This window comes from Lepisosteus oculatus, chromosome 9 (genome assembly GCF_040954835.1).
Source record: "Lepisosteus oculatus isolate fLepOcu1 chromosome 9, fLepOcu1.hap2, whole genome shotgun sequence".
Taxonomy (NCBI): domain Eukaryota; kingdom Metazoa; phylum Chordata; class Actinopteri; order Semionotiformes; family Lepisosteidae; genus Lepisosteus; species Lepisosteus oculatus.
In genome coordinates, this window is record NC_090704.1 from 41,851,353 (window position 1) to 41,874,213 (window position 22,861).

The following is a 22,861-nucleotide window of genomic DNA, read 5'->3' on the forward strand; positions in this document are numbered from 1 at the left end:
ACGAAACTGATGAGCTATATTTCATCACCCTGCCTAATAAGGCACGACGCCACTGGGATTTTACAAGGCCTGCCAAAGCACCGCACTGTGGTACCTTCTCCTCTGACAAACCGCACCATGTCGGCTGGAGATAAAATTTTAGTACTCAAGGTAATATCTTGGATTGCTGCTGCCGCCACTGCTGCGGGCTATTGGCAACTCTGAACAGCACACCCAGTCTCCCACTCCCCACCCCCACACCTGACCAATCCTCTTCACCAGCGTCCCCCCCAACCCCCCACCTCTGTCTATCCCAGCACACAGCTCCAGGACACAAATGCAGAAGTGTGTCCACTGTCCTTAATGGAAAAGGCACAGAAATGCCCCCACACCAAGACAGCGCTCGATTTTATAGCTATTAGATTGAAGTCTTAAAGGGGTCTGGTGGGGGGTCTGTCCTGCCTAGTATAAAACCATCCTGCTGCTCCAATAATCCTCAGTCCAAGCCTCATTTAGCACCGTAGTACAAAGCATGTGACTGGATCTGGCACTGCAGCTCTGGATTAGTTCTACAGAGCGCCAGACGACCCAGCAACAAGGACACTCTGAGAGTTTTTTCTGTCCATTTGGGTTGGGTCGTAGTGCCCTTGTCCTCGCCAGCAGACATAGATGGATGGGAAAATAAAAGAAAGCCTTTTTTTTTTTCCTGGCTCCCACCTCATATTTTTTATGCTATAACCAAGCGCCACAGTCCTGATCTTCAAAACTCCTGCGTTCTGTCCTCAAGGCCTACTTTCCAAACACTGTTAGGAATGATATTCAAAGTTTAATATAGGGCTTGAGCTATTTCAGCAGTTAGGCAGGAGAAATGTCTATTTCAAGGGACATGATCACTCATGTTGTGAAAGACTTGGGGGCATTTATAAACAGCGGCCTGACTGCTCAGTTAGCTTCTGCTACAGCACGACTTTACAACCGAACATTCAGCTTCTTGATGTTTGTTTTTTTTTTCTTTTCAGTCCTGGTGTCTGTGTGATTGTAGGACCGACTTTACTGATAAATGACCCGGGCGACATCGACCAGTTCTCATTGGATTAAAAAAACAAAACAAACGAATCCTGTACCTATGCACTGCAAGAAAAGACAGGAATCAGGAGAGAACTGAAAAAAAAAGAGTTGTCTGGAAACCAAGGTAGCCAAGACACACATGAGGCAGCCCTCAGGAAACTTCTGTATCCATCATTTTAATCATAACAGCATCACCCGCCAGACGGCGAGCAGAAGAATCGTTTTCACAAAAGCACGACGTTACAGACGTAAAGTGCAAGAGATGGGGCTCCATATCGCCCCTGTTGCTTTTGGAATAAATACTTCTGCAGTCTCCCTGTCCCTCAAGGTATATATAAACTATGATATATGGTTAGGGATTACCACATAGTTGAACAGCAGGGCTTCTCACAAACGAAAACACCAAAGGATTGTGACTGATGAATTTATAGCGTGCTTTTCAAAAACCTTCGCTCCCGAGCGCAATTTCCTCCAGAAGAAAAGAAGCTGGAGCCAACAGTAATTATGTATTTATTATAGATTTCACTAAGACGTGTCTCGTACATTTTGCAACGAGGCAAAAAAAAAAACCCTTTGAAAGTTGCCCCGTGAGACAGTTTTCGGCGTAATTTTTGTGTCCGCCGTTTGTAAAAGTTGGAGACAATCGCCAAGAATTTGTCTACGAAAACCTGGGACACTAATGAAAGAAATTTTGCCTGGCAATAAATCATTTGACCACTTTCTAAGGTCTACTGGGCGTTATCACTGAACATTGAAGCAGACGTGCGAAGAAATGGCTTGCTTCCAGAACATACAATGATTATATTCTCCACGAAGGGAAATATAGAAGGCATGAAGGGATTTTCTTTACTTCATTCTTTTTAATTCTGGTCTGGTTTTAGTGTGATCCTTCATTGAAGTACAATTACACCTAAACGTGGCTCTAAAGGCCTGCATCACGTTTTAAACAGTGGTAAGGGGAATCCGTCTTCGTGAACGGGGTTATCCCTCAGCCTGTGAAAGTCGTGGCAAAGAAATAATTTGTGATTATTTGTTCACGGGCAGACCAACGTTTTAAAGGCCAAGTGTTCTCATCCATGGGGGTTTTATCACGAGGTTATTCATTCCATTATAAAGGCCAGTTCCCATCGAGACAGAAGGGTATTCTTAATTCGTCTTGGAGATATACTGTAAAAAAATAAATAAATAAAAAATAAAGTCGTTTCGCAGACAGAGGCCGCTCAGATAGGGGCGACCCGCGGCTATTCTGTAGCCTGAGTAGGTATCGTTTGAAAAGCCCGCTCCACCCCCTGCGTGATGAACGAGCCCTGTGCTGTGCCTATCGGCAGCTGAGCTCTCCCGCTCCTTCGCGGCCATGGAAGAAGAAGAAAGAGAAATTGCGAGTCAGCGACCCCCGTGGACGGGTCCGTCCACGAACACGCAGCGTGCCGAGGCGGGCATTTGAAAAAAGAAGCGGACGAACAGTCCCTCTGACGATTGGTCAAAGCGCTCAGCAGAGCTCAGATGCGCTGCTTAAGGAGGGCAACCAGCGCGATTTCAACGTTGCTTTTATTTAAAAATACGTTAGGAACAACAAAAGAACAATTAAAAAATATATATTATTCAAGAATTGTAGTAGAAGCGGTAATAGTAGCACCGACATCTCTTTAGATTATCTACTGCTTGTAAGCACGTTGGGGATCTTCAGAAGACTGTATTTAAATTCCGGTGTTCGAGCAACATTGATTTTATGGTAATTTAGAAAAGACGGGGTTTTTTTGTTAATTGAGAAAAGGCTTTTATAACCAAGGGCCGTATTTTAAATCGCCATTCTAACACTTATAAAACCAAGTAGCGCAGTACTGCTTAACACGTGGGTAACGCTTTACAGAACTAAACTTCTAGACCACTTATTAAAGACAACAGCATCTAGAAATAATTTGCAGAACTGCACAAAAAGATTTGGAGGGTTCGTAAATCGGGTTTCGGCACCAATCTCTGGCGAGTGTGGCGATCTGGTCCTGCGAAATCTGCGTTCATGTAAAAACATTTCAGATTCTCCATTTCCAGAGCCTCCTTAAAATCGCAAGATCTTGCAAGGGATTCCCTTGTACTTCTGCGAGCCGGGAATACCTTCGGCTGTTCCAATAAAACACCCCTCCCCCCTCCCCCCCCCCCCCCCCCTCTCCGCCTCAAGCGTCTCTATTGGGGGAACAACCCCCCCCTCCCTCCTCTCCACTCCGGGCTTGACCGAAAGGCAACTTGCCTCGCAGACTAACGGAGGCGAGGTGAGAGTGCGACGGTAGAGTAACAGAGAAACTAGGCACATGCAGGACATACGATGATGAACACGACTTCCCATCCGCAGGACCGAGGGCATCCCGAGGTCCAGTCGAGATGCGTGCGCTTTCTCGCCAGGGGAAAGCTGAAAGGAGTCCTTGTGCAGAAGAGCTGGTGGGGAGCGGAGGCGGAGGAGGATGTGGGGGGGGGAGGGGAGCTGAAGGATAAAACCCACGCCGTTAGGAAAGCTACGACTTTCAAGGTATTTAATTTTACAAAAAGCTCTGGCACGTTGAATGGGGAGGGGGGGGGTCTGAATTTTCTGACTCAGGGGGTCGTGTCCCCCCGCCCGCCCTCCTCCTCCTCCTCCAATGCCTGCTGCCGTTTAATATAACTTGTAGCGAAAAGATGATGAAAGTCCGCTTCGGGCCGGCGAGTCTGGTTCGGAGACGGGAGGAGAACAGGCTCAGCGCGACACCATCTTTAATTCTCCTCTGACATCGGCACGACGGCGCGAGTTTCGAACAGGACGGTGCAGACGGGAGTGGGAGCTGATATCATATTCATGCAAACTGCGTCTTCTGGGGAGACCGCACGTCTCCGGGGCCGCTCGCGTCCAAATACACTACGAGGCGCAATAGCGAGGAAACAACAGCAACTGGGCGAAATTCTGAACGCCGGGGCCGGGGTGTGAGGTGGGGGGTTGCACAGAATTCTTCGCGATCTGATCTGGCTGTATCTCTCACTGGTGTTCGTGTTTTTTTTCTCTCTCTCCTTCCATCAGGCAGCTGAGCGAGGACGCGCTGAGAAGACAAACAGTCTCGTCTGGAGAAAAGCGTGAGGATATCCGTGAGAAGAGAGGGTCACTTTTATAAGAAAGGTGGGCCAGGGAGAAGCCTTCTCTCCCGTTCAGTTGTCGCTTTATTTTATGTGGTGAAAGAGCGTGCTTTAGTCGGTGTATAAATCACTATCCAGGCGCTGATGCAATAGATGTTATCTATCTGAACGACTGCTGCAAAGGCAATTCATGACTGAGGTTATACACACTGTGGTTTTAGCAATACACTTGTATTTACAATACTATCGGGCATAAAGTTATGTCACGCAAAACCTTTAGTTTTAATTGAGACTGTTATTGAACTCTTTTTGGAGATCTGCAGATTTGTGAAATGCCAAGGACTTTTTTTCAGGCGTTTTTTTGCTCGTGTAGAACTGTTTCCAGAGGATTTTGTATTCGGTAACTAGAACTCCGAGTCTTACACTAACGCTTATGTAATCCGGGTGCACCCTAATCCTGCGTTTTATTACGGTATTGAAAATGAAGGCCGCCAGGACTGAACGATACTTTTATTTCCCTCCCCCTGTTCTAAAATTGGTTAAAAAAAAACTCACCTGATCCGATGAGCACAATTTCAGCACGAAACGTTTAGTTAGGACACGCAGTTATGACGTCCAATTGTTCTTTATGGCCTAAATTATTCGGGGGAGATTTAATGTCTGACTTATTTTTGTGCGTGACGCAAGGTCTGGCGGTAATATTTTCTGTAGAGATGTGATGGCTTTTGGAGCGTTTTTGGTCCTTTTCATTTCCTGTTCAGAGGAGTAGCGTTACAATTTCGATAAACCCCAAAAGACAAAGCACAAACAAGGCATCACTTATGTTTGTATGTGCACCTACAAATATTTTGTAGCTGGTACGCTATTAGATATTTTTTGCTGATGTGTGATGTATTCAGCAAATATTGAGCATGTATAACTCTCTGTAATATATGTGTAACGATATCTTGGCATTGCCAAACGCAGATTTAAGCGGTACCGCACAGGATTAATGTACTTAACATTTTAGTTTGATTACGGGGATGACGTTTCTATAATGTTGTCACGACTTCCCTCATTTGTAGTTGTTTTTTCTAAAGGCGTCTGTTAAAAATGTTCAGTTATTACCCAATTTCACCGAACTGCTAGCGATATGAAATATGAATGCGTTTGTTTTAAGCAATAGGTTTAGTCGCGTGTAGTATCTAAAAATATATCGACTATGTTAACGCCACACCGTAGAATGTTTATAGAATTTCACAAAGGATAATAAAAATAATAACTTTTATTTGATCTCTATTTGCATTTTTGTTCTGAATTGCAGTGTTATGTATTTTAACTATTTTAGCTTGATTTAATTGTTTTCTAAAAATGCGCGAAATTCATAATGTATCTTTTATATTTGATCTCTGAAGGTTTAATGTAGTTACACAGTATAAGGTAGTGCTTAAGATAATATTTTAGAATTTACTCAAAGTTCTCATATTTAGACAATTGATAGTAATTTATTTTAGATTTTAATTGTATATATTTCAGCTGAGTTTATTTTATATTTAGGAATGCAGCCTGCGGTTGCATTTTGAAATGTAGGGCTAATCTTTAACTTCTGCAATTGACTTGAGGTTTTCGAAATTATACACGCAGGCATTTTTCAGATCACATAAATACACATTGTTAAAGTTTAAAAACGGGAACCCGGGGCTTGGGAAACGTGCAACGCAGTTGAATTCAGGAAATTTACCAATAGCTATTACATGATTGAGTGCTTCAGTGGATCCATCACGTATATTTTATTGTCGGCTCGTTTTAAGAAATGGGGAGGTTTGCTATGCATTTCAGTGCGTTTTCAAGTGCTTAGGTATCTCTTTCAGTGTGAGGCGAAATGCTGATATTTATCAGTAAATTACATAAGCAAAATGTTCATAGCTTCACAACTGACTTTACTCAAACTTGAATTTTTATTTTACTTTGCGCAGGCCTATCCAGGTTATTCCCCGAAATACAGCTTCTGAAAATATTCAGCTAGAGGACTCCTGCAGTTTTGGGAACTTGACAGTATTCGAAGGTACGTTCAAGCAGGCTGGTAAAGACGAGTTTCTTTTGTTTGAGGCGTGATACACCCGAAGGCCAGTCCTACGGCGGGTCGTTGTGGTTTCGAGTCTCGCTCTCGGTGGAGACCCTGCAGCACGGGCAGATCTGGGGACGCGCACGAGGGTAGAGGTTAGGGGGACAGCCAAGGTCAGAGGGGGCGCCGCGTGCGACGTCACATGACGGGGGGTGTAAAAGGCCCGGCTGATGGGAATCGGTTCACAGGATGAACGATAAAACAGCGCTTCGGCTCGCGTACTCGGCCTCACCTCAGAGCGCCGTGAGACGCGAGAGTTGCAAAGACGTTAAAAAAACAACAGCGCCGCGAAATGAAAATTAACATAGAAAAGAAACATGTTTGAGTGGTTCTCCTGCCAAAATCCTCACGTAGATTAGTAAATCCATCCATTCTGGTTAAGCAAACGTAATTGATGCCACTCGCTCTCTGAAAGTGCAATGCACATATGCCTCTTAGCAAATGTAAAACTTCTTCGGGCCAATTTTCCACTGCATTATTTTAATAGTTTGATCCTATTTTACTTTTTTTTAAAAACAAATAAGACTTGCTGGGTTAAACATTTGATGCGTTAAAGGTTAGAAATACAGTTTGCGTCCCGACAGCATTACAGATGTCTCATGTATTTTATCATTTGAATCATATTATTAACAGTCCTTATAGAGAAAGGGACTTGCAATCAGGCAGTGTTTCTTATTACTTCAAAATGTGTAATTTTAGCGAATTACATCCAATGTATTGTTAATTCTTCATTGGGGGAAGTAATGTATACTTTAAATTTTATTGTGCAACTCTTTCGAAGAGAAATCAAGAACGGGGCGTATTAATAGTTGGATCCTCTCGTGTAGACGATCTGTATAGTCGAGGTTTCTGTAACTTTCCCCCGCGGTTGTGAAGAGTCGAGGTCTCGCAGTTTTAGTACGAATTTCGACAGTGACCTCGAGTCGAGTGATGGTTTCTGTCAAAAAAAAGGGTCACGTGTCGTGTTTACGTTTCAAAGCTTTTACTACCTTGACAAAAATAACTCTGCATAAGAAAATAGTCATTTGTATATTATTTTAAAGTGCCCGTTTAAGAAGGCGTTAATGAAACAGTGGGATAGTTGTTCCCAGGTAGTACAGGATGGTATCAATTCAATTCACCAATTCAAAGGTGATCTGTATATTTAATGAACTGTAGGGTATGTGCGATTTCTACATCATTAACAGATAAGATAACGCATTTTTCTAAGCCACTGTGTGAACATATGGAAAATAAACTGGGAATGTTTGAGACTAAACAGAATTCCGTTAAAAGGCCTTTTATTGTGGGTTTATGTACCATAATTTTAGCATTTATATTCTGTTCTGAGACCTCAAAAGACATGACAGTCGTTTAGTCCCCTCTTCCAAGACGAAATACACGTTATAACCGAGCTTTTATGCTAATTTGTTTGCATTTTGACTAGTTTTTTTTAAGTAAACGTTCATCCTTAATTTATCTCAGTCTATGAAATTATGCAGTCTGCAAATCGCGTGAGACGCCTCAGCATTAATCATCGCAGGAATCTTCACAATGAAAACGCATTTGTATAAATATATAATTATCTGTTGGGTTGTAAGTTTCGGATTTTAAGAAGAAGAAAAAAAAACTCCAGCAGGTCTACAAATAAACACGTACGGGGATTTTTTTTTTAAAGGTTATTACATAAAGCAGTCAACAAATGTCCCGGTTTAATTGGCCGTTTTAACCAATCTCCTGCCAGTACCAAAACCTTTTTTTTTTTCCCCAGACGTGAATGTGCTGTAATGTGGTTCCTAATTGATTTGAAGACTTAAAGAGTTACGGACTGGCTTGTACATGTGTCTTTCGGCTCACCTGTCTGTTTGCATTACCCCTCATCCCGCCTCGCGAGGGAGAGTCCGTACGAGGCAGCTCGAGCCAGCGGCCTGCGCGATTCGAACTCGCTACCTTGGCGCTGTAGCCCCCGAGGAGCAGAGGAACGCCTTGCTATGGGCGAGTGAGTGCAAACCCACGCTGTTCGTTCTGCTAACCACAAACGCGTTCTGCGTTCACCCCGTGTTGTTTTGTAGCATTATTGTAGTCTGTAATCAATATTGTATCCACTTAACACGGGTGTATTTTTATTTTTTTTTAATTCACTGCCGCGAGTGATACAAAAGCTTTAAAAAAAAAATCAGCCCGCACATAACGGTGTAGATATTTTGCCCCCTTTCCAGAACAATGGTACGGGGGGGTTGGGGTTATAGAAGTACCACTTTTCCTGAACTTTAATCTGAAATGACTTCAACGGGGGAGCGAATTCTGAGTGCAAAATGACAGTAATATCAGTCTGTGCTTCCATACACACAAAAAAAACCACACACATTGAAATAAAAATATATTAAGGGAAAGGCAAATATTTGTTTAGAGTGTCTCGGGGTTTCCCACCTGAAAACAATTTAGACGCAGGCGAATAGTTCACCCTTTCCGATTTTCGATTTCTCATTATAATTTAGAAAACTCCCAGAGTGTTTCTGAAAACCGACACTGGTGAGGTGTTTGCAGCTGTATCGTCATGACGTTTGCTAACCGAATGTCTTGGCAGTCCAGATTTTAGGCGGAAAGATCAACCGCCGAGGTCAAGCTCCTACGTCGCAGTGCAATGACGTGTGTAAGTCCAAAGCAGGGGTGACGTTTGGCAAATTCAGTGCCATCGCGTACGTTTACGTCATGTCGTCGTTCAGCGCAGCTATAAGGGTTGTTGTCTTAATATTACTAAATAGTAACTAGGTTGTGAGGGTTAAAAACAGTTAAAAGAACTGACAAAATTACAGGGTTACATTTTTGTAGTTACGCTCAGGACAGTTAAATCCTCAGCCTTCTGTCCGAAGGATCAGTGGAAATTCATGCCGGAGACAGGATTTCCTTTGTCTCCCACAGCTTCTCTTGATTGGGCCCTTAATGAGCTCAGAACACCGCCACGATCTCTCGACCGTTCGCTTTATTGTTTCAGTTTGGCGATTCTCTCTGAAGCGAATGATTCTGACCAAGCAAGACTAGTTTCTCGTCTCTTGTGTGCATTTTAGAACACGTTTTTTTTTAGCCTTTGAATCGGTATTGGATGACCACGGAGTAAAATGAAATTCAAACGAGAGTTTGTTGACAGGTCATCTAAAAAAAAAAATCAAGTATATGCAACAGTTGGACCGTGTGCTGTAATGCAGTATTTCCTATTGCGAAGGTTAAAGCAGGCCAGTTATACCGAAGCGAGTAACCTAGACACCTAATACACGAGTTGTGCAAATGTTTCATTAATTAAATTACTTCTCTCCGCACTTACATTAAACGTCTTCACAAATGTCAGTGCATTTTATTCCAAAGCTTTGCACATCAAAGAACACTCACGCTACCAGTATATCTTTTTTGACGTCATCTTTTGAAATTGCGATCTCTATATACACATCTGCTTTCTCACGTGCCTTCCTAGATTAGACCGCCGTTTAGCCTATAATCTTAAGTTTAATTAACGACGCCTTATGGTTTATTTTGTTGATAAAAAAATACTGTAAGGCTTTTTGAAAATAAAAAATGGAAATGCTTCTAACTCACCTGAATACCATATATACAATACATACGGCAGTTTCGTGATACTCAAGTGCTAGGGCAAAAACATTTTATTGACTTTGAAATAGAAACTGGTACTCACGCAACCTACTTCAAGATTCATAGTTCTAAATGACAGAAAATAGTTAGGTGCCACAATATGGCAATAAGGAGGCTATAACGACTTCGTACTATTGAATTTAAAATTTTAAAAGGCGCATTTTGAATCTTTTTATTTCTGTTGTTGTTTCTGCAATATAGAACCTGCACATGAAATGAGTGGCTCATTTTAAAGCCACACTAAACCAAACGTCAAAATTTATTTTAAATGTAAACGGGGAATATTTATTGCAGCTGAGATGTGTATTTAATGACAATTCAACAAGTTCTCCGCCATCTCTCTCAGACGCGACAGTAGGGTCCTGTTAAAATTGTCGCCTTGCCGTCAAGACCTGATTGTATTAATCCGTAAGAAACACGAAAGTCTTTTCATTCACGGAACTGGAACTAAAACGCGGAGTTTTTTTTCGCAATTTTTAAAACGGGAAACGTTTAGAATACTTTACCAGCAAATACTACACTTCAGATCGCAGAGTCTACATTCGAATCTGAAACAGAAAAGGATTCTAAAACGTTTTGAGATACGTCTGGATTATATTACCATCAATATCCCCCGTTTCTAACGGCAGGTGTAGATATTACAACCTTTTTATTTGCTGTTATCTTGCTGTCCGTGTGTTGTTTTCACTATCGCATAATGTCCTTTAGTTATGAATTTTCAACTTTTCAGTATACTGCTCCTCTGCTGTGTAACTTTTGCACTAGTTTTTTTTGGGGGGGGGGGTACATTTCGGCTACATTTAAATACAAATCTCATCGGTCAAATATGTAAGGTGAATCTGAAAAAAAATAATTAGTAATATCTAGGACGTATTTGTTTCCTGTTTTTAAAAGAGACATTTGTTTCTAAAATAGAAATCGATGTCTTTGAGAAATAACCCATTAGCTTGATGTAGTCTTTAGAACAATATTTTCAGAAGAGCATTTAAGAGTTACTCGCTATTAAAGCATGGCGTGAGAGTAATTGTGCATAAAACGACATTTGAATGGCGGCTTCTGGGTGGGCGATAGTTTAAAAAAATTGCGTGAGGTGACTACAACTTGATTTTTACCTGAGGACCCCTGATTAAAGCTTCGCTTAACTCGAAAAGTCCAAGTTACTTAAAACCAACGCGTGTTCTTTGAACAGGTAAAAAACAAGCCCCAACAATCAGTCAGTGGTAATGCGTGATAAATGGTTCCCGTTTTCCCTACAAAAGGCCAGGAGGGGACTGTTGTAGGTTCCCTTCAAGGGAAGGAGAAGAGGGACCGCGCGGTCTTCAGCTGTCAGTCCTCATTAGAGTCGGAGGCCGCCTCGCGCTGCTCGCGACGGTTTGATTATTTGGTGGTTTTGTAAAATGCAGATTGGAGGCCTAGCGAGGGCCGGGGGGGGGGGCAGGTCGCCTAGTGGGGGTCTCTCCCGCCCCCCTGCGGCCGCAGCTAGACGGGGAAGGAGTGTCTACCCGGGGAACAAGGCGTCCAGCTAAGAAACGCAATTCAGACGCAATTAAGTATAGCCTCTGCTGTGATTTACGGATATGAATGATAAATTAAGCGTCCTGCTTTACACCGTAGGATTTCATGAATCGTAATAATATGCAAAAAAAAGAGACTTTGTAGGGGTTTTGTCATCTGAAATTAAGTTTTGTTGAGTTATTTCACAGGAATGCAGGTATTCTAAAAGCGCCTGTCAGCACTTAACGTGCGAGTGAAGAGCTATTTTTCTCACGTGTTCGTGGGGTGTCCGCATAGTCCCGTAGGTTCTGTTGATCAGAAGGAGTAAAAATCTTTTTTTGTTGTTGTTTTGAACCACAGTTAAAATAGTCCCAAATAAGTTGTTGCTCATTCCGGTTTAAGACGAACAAATGCATATTTAATGACATTATGCCTCGTCTCCATTTATTAAATTAAATCTTCCAAGTATTTTTTTTTAATCCTGCTCTTTTATTCTGGACGATATCGATTGTTTACAAGGAATGCAGAAACGGCTCTCTGCATAAACAAGAATTCGGAATGTGTGTCATACATATTGTAGCTTGTCTGGCAGCCCGTGTGAGCCGTCCCAGCTGTAATAGATATGTCAGGCTATGAGCATTGTTTGTGTTGCTTTTAGAAAGTAAAGCTAATATTTTACGAGTTTCTTATCTTGTCTGGCATAGATACATCCCTATTTAGTGCCAGCAGGGGTCACTGTATCCAAGCTTCTGGTCTGACGGACGTGGCACAGCGCAGGTCTTTACATGGTACCCAGGTACACCGCAGTACTCTTCCTCTTCCATAACACTACATCACTGTGCTTTTCATGGACAGCCAGAGGTGATAGAATTGCTTATCTCGAAGCAGATAGCATTGCAGCAGTTGTTTTCCAGAGCACTAGAAGTCAACAGCACTGAGACATGAACTTGCCTCCCGAGAAATCCAGCCTTACACTAGGGTCAGACCCATTAGTGAGGTGAGTATTTCATTCTTTTCTCCAGCTGTGAAGTTGAGGCGTTTTTCTGTTTATGTCCCACAGAGGGCATTCAGCAAACAAATTGCCTAACATTTGTGCTTTGCAACGGGTTTATTTGCACAGTGTAGAGAGATATTTTGAGACTATCCAGGCGGCCTGTATAAAGGCAGATTTTCTCAAATGAAACCATTTGTTCCTTTTACACATGCAAACTTTGCAATTGATACTGATGACAGTGACAGATAAACTGGCTGTTTCCTTGTTGGTGGCTCAGTCTTGAAAGTCCCCCTCACCATGCAGTACATAGGAAATGTGTGCTTTGCATTTTCTTCTGAAGCAGTCCGAAATGAAAGCCACAGGTATCCTTATAGAGGATCTGTAGAATGTGAGTAAAATCATCACATTGATCTGATCCTGATGTTTGAAAGGACCTGTTGAGAGTAAAAATGAGGTAAATAAGAGGGAAACGTTACTCCAAAGCCCTGTTTTTTCTGTTATTTCATGCCCGGTTATTTACACCAAAGCTTCTCTGGGCTAAGAACCTTCGCAAATGAGAGGAGATCATTGAACACATTTAGCTCACTTTATTTTTAGTAGCTGATTGGTCAGATTATCTCATCTAACCCATCCATCCACTTCCTAACCCCTTCTTCTGATGCAGGGTTGTGGGAGAGCTAGAGCCTATCCTGGCAAGCCACAGGAGCAAGGTAGGATACACCATGGGCAGGACGCCAGTCCACTGAGGGCAGACAGACACAAATACGTGCACCACAGCAGATTTGTTCCAGAAGCCACCTCACCTTCCAGTATGTTTTTGGACTGTGGGAGGAAACCGGGGCACCCAAAGGATACCCACGCAAATACGGGGGATCTCAGCCAATCATTTTTTGGGGGGGGGGCAATAGCATCGTGTTCAGGTCCTTCCAGGCCCCCAACAAGTCTCCATTGTAAAAAAACAAAAAGTGCCGCATGTCGTAGGTTTTAAATGCACCACCGTTGAGTTTTCACTTGCGCCCTCTGGTTTGTTCTGCCAGTAAAATGAATCTCCGAGAAGAAAGTCAAAGGTAGTGTAACGCAATGGGGGTTCAGGTGGGCGCCCTTGCCGCATTAGGTCGGCCCCCCCACTGTCGGGGGCTCGAACCCGGGACTCCCATGTCACTTAGCAGGGACCCAGCCCGGTGAGCCAAAGAGAAATCTCTCCACAGCCCAGTAGCTGTGGTCCTGCTATCACAGGGAAGGGCGGTGACGTCACCTGCTCTGGTAAGCTGGCTCTTACACAGTGCCTGTCGGCCGTAAGCGTTACAGTATCTTCGCCTATCGAGATACAGTATATAAGAGGAGACTGGGCATTGATGCACCAGGCCTTATGGGAAGCATTGTGGGTTGAGGGGGCTGAACCATTAATGTCCTTCTCCATTTCATGTTCTCCCATGATACTTTGGTACGTGTCTGTTTTGGGTTATGATGTGTTGGACCCCTCTGGCATGAAAATGTAGGCAAAAGTGCCTATGGTGCAAAGTTCTATATGGTGGATATATAGAAAAGTGAATGTCTGTATTGGTTCTGTGGTTCTGTTTTGGAGTTTTGTGATTTTTATTATATTTTGATTTCTTTTTTGATCTTGCTCCCTGCTGATGAATGCCAGGGGCTGCCAAGGGGAAAGCAGCCATTACTGCAAGTAGAGAAATTACAATTAAGCACTTTGAGATAACCCAAGAGCTCCCGAAAACAAAGCACCAATTCACTGATGTTCTGCTTTAGTAATATTTTCCCCTCCATCTCCCTCCCCCTCTCTGACTGTGGGAGGAGTACATGGCAGAAGATGGGAGATTTTGCATATTTCCCAAATGATGCTTCCCTGTGTTGACTAAGGATTTGAGGAAGAAGAAAAAAATGTTATTTTCAGTGAGGCACAAAAGTAAAGCTAGATATTTATTTTCAGGTGAAAATCTTATACTTTATTGATCTGCTAAGAATTATTGAGTTCAGTGACTATTCCTCATTTCTGGTGGAATATCACTGTGCATCTCACTTCTGTTCCCCACAAAATACATCATGCAACAGTGTTATCACTGCTGATCGATACTCTCTGTAGGGTTTACAGTTCAGGGCACAGCTTGGAATCAGTGGAGTTTTTCTACATTCATCTCCGAATGCTTCGGATTTAAAATTGTCTGTAACAGTAATTCGCACAGTGATTTGACAGCAGCCTCATTTTTATCTTACCTTTGAATCTTTAGGTTTTAATAAAGTTATGTGGATTTAAAACAAAAACGTGTTTATTGTCATTATTTTTGTTCCCGGATATATTTTCATTTTCTCCCTCCAGCTCACTGACAGCAAAGGCAAAATTTCATTTTATTTCTGTTCCACCAAGAAAGTGCAAGACCTAATTTTTTTTTATATATAGCTGCCTTTGACTATATTGCTGATAATTGTGCTGAAGAAAAAAAATCTGGAATGTGTAAACCCTTCAAAGGTTTATTAATTTAAAGACCAATTTTACATTCTTTGAATGGGAATTAAAAAAAATATCCTTCACAGTTAGCATTGTTATATACTTTAATTTGGAACTAACAACTTTTACACTAAATCAACACCCTTGCTCTTAATTTTAGCATTTTCTTTTCAAACTCCTTTATTAATTCCAGTTTTTAATTTTGGCACTTTTGTGCTTTGTGGTAATGGCACCATCTGTACCTTACAATGAAAGCTTACATTTATTTCCTTCTTTTTATAAAGAGCTGATTCCTCTTATTGGTGGTATGGGCTAATGTGATTAAGAGTAATTCTTGCAAGCACAATCATTACAGCCCAGTCATAATACATATTTCTAAAACACCTGAGGTGTGTGTAATGCTCATTATATTCACAATGACACAGGTGGCTGGCTGAGAGGAGTGAAAGGTTTGTTGTGTTCAGCTTGAGACAAATGAGAATGCACTATTAAAAACATTTTTAAAACCATTTCCTGCTTTCATGGATTTCTTAAAAAACAATTAGCATTACTTCGAATGTAATACTGTATGTTCACTCCTATCCTAACTGTCTGGCCATGTTTACAACATTGTCTACTCTGTAAAACACCTATACAAGTTTTAGTTTTAAAATGTTTTTGTCCCCTTACAATTTGCCATCTGGATTTCAAATATCACTTACATTCTCTTTAAGTCCTTGTTCTGACATCAGTGGTGATCGGGTGTCTGGGGTGAAACTGTGCTCCTATGTAACATTTACCCATCATTGTGCTAATCCTGTGGGATGTCCCCCTGCAATTCCTGTGTTCTTCTTGGGAGAGTTGCAGGGGCGTGGGGTAGAACTTTATACAGTGACAGTTATTCTAATACAATTATAGGTAAACGTAACACAATTTGCTAGCAAATTCCTATTAAGAGCCAGTGAGGTAAGCATCTGTTCCCAGCATTTCCCATACTGATATGCTTAAAACCTCACTGCTTGTGAGTGTAGATCTACTGGGCAGTGCATGAAATGAAACCCAAGGAGTTCAGGATGATCTCATGTTGATGAAGTAATAAATCAATTTAAAGTCGAAACGTTGCACCAGCTTTTGTACCAGAATCTTTTCAATGTTGAAAGGCAAGTTGATCAAATCCAGATCTTCCCTTTATTTCCTTTCATAACTAGTTACACAGCCCATTCATTGTGTTTTTGTGCTAGTCTTCACTTTTCTCCCTGCTGTTTTTTATTTATGGCTTACCTTTCTGGATCAGGTGTTAACCAGCTGAGCACGATGGCACTGTGTACTGGCACAGGTGTGAGAGGATAAGTCACTCTTTCTATTAAAATACCCTTCTGTAAGCACTATTCACTCTTGTGCACACCGGAGGGCTTTGTAGAAACATTAGCATCACTAGCAGGACTGCTGCGGCTCTTATTGCAAAGTCAAAAGTACCTGAAAAGCTGAAAGGAGTTGCTCTTGTCCAGCCAATCAAGGGTAACTTTGCTGATGAAATACTCATGACTTTATTCAGCCACTCAAATCAGTTCAGAAACAAATTGCCATTTACAATGCTGAACTCAACAACAGACTCAATCCATTGATATAAAGAGATTAAAGCAGTGAAGTTTTTTTTTTGTCTAATCAATAAAATATACAGCAAATATCAGCCCAGAGGTGGACAATCCTGATGCTGGAGGGCTGGTGAGTCTGCACGTTTTCTAGGACTATTCCTAGAAGCAGCACCTGGAGAGCTGGGAGAAGCTGTTCAGTTGGTCTCTTTAAGCCAGTGTTGGTTTATGTCATTAAGAGCTGAGCTGGAGTGAAAACACAGCGGGCCTCCAGGACCAGGACTGGCTGCCCCTGTCCCAGTTCATGGTCTCTTTAATCACAAACCTTCCACTCAAAGGACAGGCTGCGCTTCTGAAAAATGAAAGCGTCGGTCTCATGAGCTATCGTCACCGTCCCGTTTGTTAGGTTTGTGTTCCCTGGGCTGTGACTTTCCCTGACCTGTTTAATTTTCTTAATTGTGCAATTACAGCTTTTTCATCTGGAGCTGCAGTGTAGAAAACTGCCCGTACAGAGATGTTTGATCTGCTGAAAAGCAACAAATTACAGCTGGAACAGATCATCGATTGATCCAAAGGGCGAAAAATCTAAATTTGCTCAGCTTTTAGTTAAAAGACTTGTAGAAATCTTAACCAAATATATCTAATTCTAATAAGGTCGCTGTGTCAGATTTATTTTTGCCCACGTGAAACATTATGCCAGTTTGGTTGTGTTTGGATGAAAAATTCCTTATAGAATTTACTCAAAGTGTCTTAATACATTTTGAAATGCTCCTTTAACATCAGTGTTAAAATTCCTCCTGTCCTGGTTTATCACTTCCACATGTAATTTTCACTGTAGGGTTTTACCGTGTTGCTCAAAAAAGGAAAGAGTGCCTGTATTCTGGGTGTGGAATTCTCCTCTTTCAGTTTCATCTGATGAGATCCTGGCTTGAATATCTCTTCCTCACTGGTCACCTCACACACTTGGGGTCACTCTGTCACCTTTCTGCGGGGATGCAGACAATATTCCATTACATTAAATGCTTGGCCACCCCGTCTGTACCAGACATATTTTTAACTTGTTCTGTGGCCTGAAACTTCCAGCCCTAATAAGCTGTGATGTCTCTCTGTGAGGGTAATGAAAATTGAATTATTTTTCTTTAATTCCCACGGTTGCTAAAGATAATTATGCTCTCCCATTCTCTGTGCATTGACTCCTCCTACCTACCAGTTCCCTACTGTCCCACCAATACTACTGTAGTCAATACTAACCTGTTCTTCCTCATATACAGTAGTTCATGCCCTTGTGATACAGCAGAACAGCACCACTGTGCTGAAGATGTCCGGACACTATGACTCTGGCATTAGCTGTATGACTGTCTCTCCAGCTGTGTGCCAGGCACTCACTGCTCACCTCTGTTGCAGAGATGATGTCCTTGACTGTTCACTCTGCTAGACCTCTAGCGATGCAGTTCTCTCTGTCTCACTCACAGAAACGCACAGAGGCACACAAGCCCATACATGCATGCACACACTTGTACCCGCACATGAAGGCACAAATGCATGCACATGCTTGCACCCACACATGAAGGCCCAAATCTGTGTACATACTAACATCCACGCATGAACTCTTACATGTATGCACATGCTTGCACCCACAGATGATGGCACAAAAGCGTGTACACACTTTCACCCACGTGTGAACACTCTCATGTATGTCCACGCTTACAGCCACACATGAAAGCTCGCATGTATGCACATGCTTGCACGCATGCAGAAGCTTGCACTCACACATGAACGCTCATATGCGTGCACATGCTTGCACCAATGCATGAATGCGCACACGCGTGCAGGTATGTATGCACACACTCCGGCAGTAACAGAGAGAGAAACCTGCTTTAACGGCAGTGGAGAGCCAGGAGAGCTTGATATCACACCTACTGGTACATCAGAACGAGAGAGAAAGGAAGGGAAGGGAGGGCAGCTGGATGGACGACAGCCCCATGCTGGGGTGTAGCAACAGAGAGAAACAGTGGACCTCCCCAGCCTGCTGAGGGCGCCATATCAGCCAGTGATAAGGGCAGAGGCTAACATCAAACTAGTGTTTGGAACCTGTAGTGTGGTGGAGAGCCAGACAAGGAAGAATCCAGCTGTATGTTGTATCAGAGCAGAGGCTAAGGCAGAGAACGTGCGAGGCAGGGGGACAGAGGCCATGGAGTGAGACCGAGAGAACAGCCTTATTTACACCTGAGTCTGAACAGGAGCTTCAGGCTGATGAGGGGGAGTGAGAGAGGAGAGCTTTGTGATTTTTATGTCCAACAGTGTGTCCGTGCAGAGATGCTGAGAGAACGTGAGGGGGAGATGATGTAACAAGTTGTTAGACACAATGTCGATGATACACAACTGGGCCTGAGAGTGAGCACTGTCTTAACTCATAGCCAGTATTGTCCAGTTGCGTTGTCCCCACTGCAGTTGGGATCGATTAAACTCCTGTTGAAAAATAATATCTAGCCTCATCTTAATGCACAAAGTTACCTTTTATATCACTGCAAAGAGATACTTTTTTGCTAGGCATTGGTGTGTGTGCTTAATTTCTACAAGTCTTATAAATGACCTGTCAACTGTATATTGAAATTCACTGAATAAAGGCTGTGGAATAGCCTGCTATAATCTATTATTATTATTGCTGAATGAAATTTCGGAGGCTGTAAGTTTCAATTACCCTTCCTCCAAAGTAAGGAAAGCTCAGAGCAAGGCAAGAGGGCTGGGCAGATGTTATAAAGAACAGTGCTTTACATCTGGGTGCAGGCACTGTGCTGTACAGTGGCAAATTAAACTTCCTGAAAGGGGAAGAACCCATAACACCAGCCCCCCCAACACACAACTACATGCCCTTTCCTTCTTAAAAAAATATTAAAAAGCGACTTATTTCAGCAAGACTGTTTGCAGTTCCCAAAGTCTAATTTCATCTGTATACGGTGCTCAGTTTTAATTTAGTTGAAAAAGACAATGTGCCCCACCAAGGCACCTGGTCCCCATACTTCCTAATATGCCTTTGCTGAAGGATGTGAGCAATGAAATACAGTTAAATCAGAGCACAGAAAGCCATTAATCAGCTTTTTTATTTCTCTTTTTTTTCCAAAGGCTGCTGAAGCCCAGAAGGAATAGTTTTATAAATTTCTAATTTATTCTGAACTGCATCCCACAGTGGCTGTGTTTAATCCCACTACAAATGTTTTGACAGCAATAAAATCATTTAAAAAAGATCAGCGCCCAGGAATCCGGGGAGACTCTGAGCCTCTTAGCTCCCTGCTTTCTTATCCCGTTTAGTCACAGAAATACTATTAAAGTCCCAACGTTCTCTTTTGTCAGGAGGCACCGGTTGCCTTTTAAAAGGCGAGAAGCACAGAAGAAGAAACTGACATTCCTGTGACGCTTTCAACAACAGAATCTCTCGTCTATTCTGAACAAGGTGCGCTGTGCGCTTATTTATGGTTTTTGCTTTTGTTTTTTTCATGGGGGTTGGGGGGGGGCAGTTTCTTCCTCTTTCCAGACCCCCTGTCTCCTTTCTGACCACATGTTTATTTTCTATCGGTTTATTCAACAGGGGGAGGAGGAGGGGAGCTGCTGAGTTGCAGTGAGTGAAAGGGGAATTATTCAAAAGCCGTTGAAGATTGCAGAAACGTTTTCAAGACAGTGACCCCTGGAAATGCGCAGAGCTTTTGCCGCCCGGCAGAGAAAGCAAGGTTTCTTCACGGAGGGAGGTGGAGGACTGCTCTTTGTTAAACAGGGAAGCTGCGTCTAGATCTGTTTTTGTTTTTTTTTTGTAGCCTGAGAGTAGCGTGATATCCTGTCCTGCTCACTCCTTCGCGGGAAAAGGATCCTCCTCACAGACAGGCCCTTCTGCTCACTGCTAGTAGGGCTATCTGGATTTTGTACTGCTTACTTACAACAGTAGTGCTGCAGTGGCCTCCTACAGAATATTGCACCCCCTGGCCACTGACTGTCTGCTGTATCTGCCCGACCTCCCTGTCCAGCTAGATGGGGTTGCCTCTGGCTTTCCACTTGGTGCTTGTCGCAGTTATTGCAAGGCGCTTCACCCACACTAATCCTCCAGACCATGTGCGCGCTGCTGCCGCAAGCCCAGCTTCTCTGCCCTTTGAGAATCCAGACAAGCCACACCTGACGGCGCCCGGCGAGCTCCTCTGTGCTCCTGCGGAAATAAAGAAGGGATTTTCCTGAAGGAGGGGGGAGGAGACGTGCGAGGAGGAGGAGGGGGCAGTGGCGGTGGTGGTGTTGGGGGTGGTGGGGGTTTAATCAGCCTGTATTTAATTGCCTCCCGGCCTCCTGGAGTTTGAGCATTTCCATGAAATAGGCTGAGACCCTCTAACACCACCTTTTCTAATTAAAATCATTAGAAATTCCCGGCGTTGCATTGCACCGCATTAAGTGAGCCTCTTTAAGAAACAAATCCCGCAAACCTAGAATTTAACCCCTGCGGGCCTGGCCTTGGCGCATCTGTACGTTTGATCCCTTTTCTCAGTTAAATTCCTTGAACTAAATGGGCCTGTGTGACAGTGAGGGTGTGTGTGTGTGTGTGTGTTGGGGGGGGGGGACCTTAAAGAACTGAAGACAAAGAACCCAGTCAAACAATAACCGGGTGCTCAATTAATACACCATTAAAGCTTGACCCACTGGGATTGGAAACTCTGGTCTTCAAAGTGCGGCCCAGTGAGAAGGAGCGGAGTACAGCCTGGGGAGCAGATTTGTTGAGCTGCTGTATTCAGAGCGCTTGTCGTGGGGGTGGAGAGGTGTGTGTGAGGGGGTGGGTAAGGGCTCGGTCCCCGAGGGTTGGGTTCCCTTTCACCCATTTAGATTGCTTTGCAAAATTATATTTTTGTAATGTTCCTGGTGTTAAAACACAAAATAAAACAGTCCACTGAAGTTGGAAAGACATTTTAATTTTTTCTTCTTCAGTTTTTAGCTTTTATTTGACCTGCGATCATTATTAGGGGGTTTCACAGGCTTTGTATGGTCTTCAAAGAAATGCCAACAGGGACTCAGTTTGGTGTGTGGACCCCCTTGTGAATTGAGTTTTCCTTGACCCTTTAAACTGCTGTCTGGACATCTCTTCCAACACTGAAGCCTATATGTCACATTCCCAATTAAATACCCCCATTAGATCCAGAGATATGTTAAATACTCATTTAATAACCATTTAACAACATCATCACTGACTCAGAGAACAAACATTGATCTTCCCACCTGTACAGTTCTAACATTTTTGGCAACTCTCAGTAATTAAGAGTTCTCCATTAGGGAAGATAAAGAGGATTATTACTGAGAGACTGTCTAGATTTCTTGCACGGCTTCAGGCCCTGTTGGAGAAAAGAGCTCACTAAAGACCCACCACACGAGCACCAGCAATAACAGAACCCAGAATCCCTGGCTGAGGACTGCTGGGACAGAGGGGAAGTGAGAGGATGAGGGAGGTGGGCTATGGTTTAGAGAGAGAGGAAGGGCGAGGACAAAGGGACCCCTAGCTGTTGTTTCTGGCTTGGAATCCCACATGCATCACTCTCACGCCTGGGTTGTGCAGTGCTGCCACAAATGGAGATAGTGGAGAGGGTGACAAAGAGGATTAATGAGCTGGAGATTGGGGGGTGGGCATGGGCGGTGGCCAAGGTGGTCAAACCAGATGTTGACAGGGGGTCTTGAGAAGGTCAGGGCGATGTCTAACCACAGCTGCTGGCCTCCTGCCCTCTTTGCTCTTTCAATGTTTAACTGCCCCCCCTCAGCAGGGTGTGTGTGTGAGTGTAACGATTAGCCTCTGCCGCTGCTGGATCAGTACAGACAGAGATATATAAATAGACTGGGTTGGGCTAGCAGGGGTGGGCTTGGAAAAATGCTTAACGGAAAAGCAAACATAGGGGTTGTTAAAAACAACAAAATGGTTTGGGGCTGGAATGTGAGATTGGGGTATTCTGCTGAATTTTTTTCCCCCTTTCTAATTCTGCGTGTGTTGAAGCGGCTCTGGATCAGCTCATCTCCTTGTGCTTTGACCACTCGGCAGTACCGTTGCCTTCCGCTGCGGCCTTCTGGGAAATGAGCCGGGATCAAAACAGCCGAGATCAAAACTGCTGCAGGCCTGCCCAGGGCACCAGATACCTGAGCTTGCCGGCCCGTGCATCTCTCCTGACTCCTGTCACAGAGTCATATCTCTGGCTTAAGACTCTCATTCCAGCAGAACAAATGGTTTTTATGGGCAGTGTGGAGTCACTGTCAGGGTTGTCCGTGCTGGAACTACACTTCCCAGTGCCCTCACCTCCTGCCACCACTCTCTGTGTCTGCTCTCACGTCCAGGAGCCAGAGAGCAGCCAGCATCTCAAATCCGAAACGCCAGTGCTCAGGAATGATCCAGAATGCAGGCCATGTCTACACAGAACTGCCGACACTCAGTGTAAGATATGATGATCAAGAGGGCTGGAGCA

General features: G+C 43.4%; 1 long non-coding RNA gene across 3 annotated transcripts; it reads left to right on the forward strand.

Moving 5' to 3' along the window:
* The first annotated feature begins 3,240 nt into the window (after positions 1–3,240).
* Positions 3,241–21,314, forward strand: LOC107078540 (uncharacterized). 3 transcript variants are annotated; one of them, XR_011190490.1, is made up of 5 exons: positions 3,241–3,314; positions 4,091–4,186; positions 6,099–6,187; positions 19,743–19,842; positions 19,978–21,314. It is a non-coding gene; the product is annotated as an uncharacterized lncRNA (long non-coding RNA). The 3 variants fall into 3 exon arrangements; XR_001479495.2 differs by having other exon boundaries at positions 3,248–3,568; XR_011190489.1 differs by having other exon boundaries at positions 3,248–3,480.
* Positions 21,315–22,861: the final 1,547 nt, after the last annotated feature.